Raw genomic sequence first — 5,046 nt, forward strand, 5'->3', positions numbered from 1 at the left:
ATTTTTTTTGAATAATTATTTATTATATTATAATTTCTTATAATTGTTTATTATATTATAATTTTTTTATTTCGTGTTTCAAACTTTATCATATCCGGGATGTCTTCTAGACTCTTCTTTGGATATATTTAGGTGAGTTATTCCTAAGATTTACTAAGAATTACAGGCCTACAATATAAAACAACAAATTTCCATGAAAAACAATGTACCACTTTGGCATGCTAAAATCCTGCATACCGCCAGGGAGGTTAAGGGATTAAACAAATAATGCATATATATGGTATAAAATGGGTTCATACTGCTATGATGTGTTTAGGCATGTGCATTATGCTGCACAAAGACTGTGTTATGCTGAACGTTAACGTATCTTACGTTACGACAGCCCATTAATTTGAATGGGCTGCTTAACGTATCAAAATGGTGCATGCAGTATTTTTTATAACAGAATGCACAGTAGTGCTTTACTGTGTGTTGTGATGTGGCACACTGCAACGCACGTTCATTGGTAAAGTGCTTTGGTGAACCATTAAGGATAAATGACACAACACCAAGCATGCATAGCGCGCACGCTTACACACATGTTACTATGCAACAGTGTGAGCCCAACAATTTTAAGTTTCCCTTTTACAGATTTGACTGGATTATTCATTAAAAGTGTCGAGCAAAAGTTATGATGATCATTCATCTTTCAGCTATGACGAATGATTTAACTTGCCTATGATTCATTTTTCATCATTGACAAAACAATATATCTGGGAGGGGTACAAGTTCTGAGGTAGCTCAGCACACTACCTTACTACCTAATATGTGATTTATTGAGATCTTTTCTCGACTAAAACAATATCCTCTCTAATAGCTGTTATTTGCTTTGATCTTTTGCAATGAGTGATTAATCTTCTATCCCTATTAAACTTCATTGAATAGGCTGTAGCCTGAAGCTTATGGAAGGAAAATAAACTGCAATATGAATGGAACGAACTAGATCATTGTGCTATGGACAAATAAAAATTGCATGGATACCTTCTATAGCACCTCTCACGGAAAACACTTTAGCAAAACTAAGTGATTATTGTGATGACCTACAATTAGTCTTACAAAGACAAGGCCTAGCCTTGCTTATTTTAAGTATTTAAGTGAACCTGTCAGCCATTCTATAGCTGAACTCTGGACCCCCTCCCCAGAATCCAAACCCAAATTTTGTGGCAAATTCTATTGAAGTCTATAGTTTGCCAAATCCTGCCTTTAAATTTGTCTAATTGTTAGACAAGTAAGTATCAAAGCCCCTGTACATAAAAGAATAACCTCTTAGTGCCCCTAGTTAAAAAAAAAAAAAAAAAGTTTTTACAAATTTAAAGCATTCAAGAAAAAGGAAAAACAGTTTTAAAAAAATATGTTTAATATAAAAATAATAGGAAAATATAGTGCCGAGGAGGCTATTAAGATAGGAGACAAATATACCACATCATAAAATTGCTCCAGACTAAAATTGTATTTCAGTCCTTGTATTTTGTGACCTATAACTCCCAAAATAAACTGAAATCCCAGAAATATAATAAACCCTACAAATAAGGACACATTATAGAATTTATTAAGAATTGCTTTCTGTTGACTACACTAATTATGTACACATTAATATTGCCAAAGCTGTTAATGTTTTTTTTTCATGTTTTTTATAAAAAAAATAAGACTTTATATGTCACATCAAATTAAAGCCCATTTTGTCCTATATATGTAGGTGCAATGAATGAGAAAGATGGAAATTGTGGTTAAACAAACACATAGCAAAAATGGCAAAATTGCTCCGTTCCCCAGAAGCAAAAAAGCAAAAAAATAATAATTCTGAGGCTGTGTCACTAAGGGGTTGAACAGGAGGACATGGGTTTTTGGTCTTGGAAGCTTAATTCGCAGGGTGCAGATGTAGTGTTGTCCCATGATGGAGTTCTCTTGAGCTTAAATTACAAACCTTTTCATCTTAGAAAGTTTGCATTTCTGCCCACTTATATCACTTTCAGGTCTTCCATCAGTTTCTATGAGTGAAACATTTCTGCTTGCAAACTCTAGATGGCAGCACAGTACCATGAATGTCATAGGACAGCAGTCAAATGGTCAAACGTTCTTAATTCTTATTACCATAGCAGCTAAGGGTCCAGGATAGTTCCTCTAAATGGTGAGGATGGCTGAATAATGTGTATTGTCTTAGCAAATGGTACACATGCACCATTTTTCCAGAGCTTGAAAATACAGCACAGCAAGTTTTAATTTTAACTGTAGAGATGTTTCTTTGGAATTTGTTGTTCTTGAAACAATTGTGTGTGAATGTGTGCGCCTCAAAATTCTGTGTGTCAGAAAAACGTAGCTATTATATAGGTTTGCATGCTCTCCCTGTGCTTGCATGGGTTTCCTCCAGGTACTCTGGTGTCCTCCCACACTCCAAAGACATGCTGGTAGGTTAATTGGCTCCTGTCTAAATCAGTCCTCCTATGTATGCATGCAAGATTAGGCCACAATACAAGATGGGGAGACAAGGCAAGTTTTATCTTGAAATAGAAATTAGAGTGTATCATCAATAGCCACACATGCTGTTCAGTGGCTGCACAGTATGTATGCAGCTTGGTAGGCCACAATATAAATATAAGAGAGAGAAAAAAAATGGTTAATCTTGAAATAGAAATTAGTGCGAAAATAACCCTGCAAAGTGAACAGCCTATTTCCCCTTAGTAAATGAATCCCTATATGTTCACTACTCATTTGTAAAAGTTGTTCTTAGCTGCAGACATTTATTGGGGTTGAGTTATGAAAGGAAAGAGAATCTTCATTTAGCAAAGTGAAGATGTGTCCACTCAATCATCCAATCATCTGCAAGGTAAAATCCTGTTTTTAAATCCCCTTGCACATGATCGGATGATTAACGTGAGCACTGCTTCGCCACCAAGCATTCTCCTTTAATAATTAAGGCCCATTGGTTTAATTCAGTTACATTGGTTGTCCCAATGTAACTGGTCAGAGTGAAGAGTTTTCCTAACGTGTGTGTGTGTGCGCGTGTGTGCATTTTGTGCCTGAGATTTGTGTTCTGATAAACTCTTCCTCCACTTTAATTTTTTAAACTACAGAAGCCACTGCACAGAGAAGAAAGGATTTATACATAGCAACTAACTACTTTTAATCTTATATAATAAAGAACTCTGCAAGAGCTAAGTGCTTGTTTTGTATAGAGCAGTAGTTGCCAAACTGTGTAACAAACACATTTCTCCTTGGTCATTAAGTTGCGACCTAAGTCTGCAATGTCTGCATCGCAATGGAACACAAGGCTTTAGGGTACCGGCGTTCCAATGCAGGCGTACAAACTGTGGGTGGGAGGTCCGTTTGAGGTACAATTTAAATGAATGGCAACGCAACACACCTTCCACATCTGAATTCACGTTAGGTGCGATTGCTTGGTACAGTGTGTTAATCGCACAGTACTATGCGATTAACACACTGTACTAGTGTGAACGGGCCCTCAAAAACACTGACATACATATACAACAACAGACGCAATCTCACACTTATACACACTCCAAAGAAATGTTTCATTTTATATTTTTTTAAGGTCCATCCAGTCTCCCTAACTTATAAGAACAGGATTGAATCCTCAGCCTGGGGTCCAGAGCCTCTCGCCTAGAAAAGTGGAAGGCATGCTGCGACCCACTGAACTTGGTTCTCACAACCCACCAGTTAAGAACCAAGGCTCTAGAGGATTAAAATAAAGTAGATTTACTTACCTGATCCCATTATCATAACAGTCAGCACTCCCCTCTCTTCTAGACTGTGGCAATGGAATGTCCCTCACCATCCCTACATTTAATGCAGGCATCAGTTAATCTGCAAAAGATGTAATGATGTCAGTGGTCCTTAGAGCCCAGTGGAGAAGAGGCTGTGGGGACCGGTCTAGCAACCTAGAGGAAGCCAGGACCCAGTAAGTAATTCTGTTTTATTCCATCCCTAGACCAAAATAAACACTAAAGACTTTTAATGCCATGGTAGTGCCATTGCAAGGGTAAGTTTTGCATTTGGCTGAAGTTCTTCATTAAAGGAGAACTATGGAGTTAAGGCTTTCCCCCATAGTTCTTCTTAGGGTAACGGGAGCACACAAACTAGTGTCCTCCCGTCACCCTAGGCTCAGTATACCGCAAGCTGTAGCTGGCGGTACAGCTCGCGGTATACTGAGACGCCGCAGCTGAAGCGGATCCCGACAATTGTGCCGGGATCCGCCCAGCTGCGTGACAGACAGCTGGCTCTGCCTATCTAGAGGCAGAGCCAGCTGTACCTGCCCCCTCCCCCGTCCGTCCCGCCAGTGAGCGCTGGCAGATCGGAGCGGGGGGTATCCAGCCCCTCCCCTGTCACGGCAGAGAGCCGTGACAGGTTCGAGAGGTGAGCGAACGCCGGTATGTGTTCGCTCACCTACCGATCTACTGAGCCGACCTGTGACAGTCTCATTGTCACAGGTCGGCTAGAACTATGAGGTGAGTGAAAAACACTCACCTCATAGTTCTCCTTTAAGCAGTCAGTTCGAAAATTATTGCTGTGTTAAACAATATGTCTGAAGTGTGCAGAGAATTATGAAAACTTTAAAGTTACTGGATTAATAATGTGTTTACCAAATTATCTGTGGAAAAAAGTCAGAAAGACTGGCCACGTAGAGCAAAGGAGCACTGTAATACTGACAGGCTTTATTAAGATTCTATCAGGGTGTAACTGTGTACAACATGATTAGTGACATGACAAATTATATTTTAAAAATAGAACATATTCTGCGAAATTTATCATCATAAAACCTCCTGTCAAAAATGTGCTCTTCAAAATATTTAAAGGACACATTCATTTTCATAATAAAGGGGGGGTTTTAGCATCTGCAGTATTGCGGCTTCACCAGCACCAATCATAGGGAATAATGATTACATCCATGTCCTTCCAGTGCAGGGGAGGAAGGGGGGTCATGTGGATGCTTTTATCATTAGATTGTAATTTCCTATAACTGCATTCCACTTTTCAAGTAATTTTTTTTTC

Source organism: Nanorana parkeri, unplaced genomic scaffold (assembly GCF_000935625.1).
Source record: "Nanorana parkeri isolate BGI_ZX_2015 unplaced genomic scaffold, ASM93562v1 scaffold66, whole genome shotgun sequence".
Taxonomy (NCBI): Eukaryota; Metazoa; Chordata; class Amphibia; order Anura; family Dicroglossidae; genus Nanorana; species Nanorana parkeri.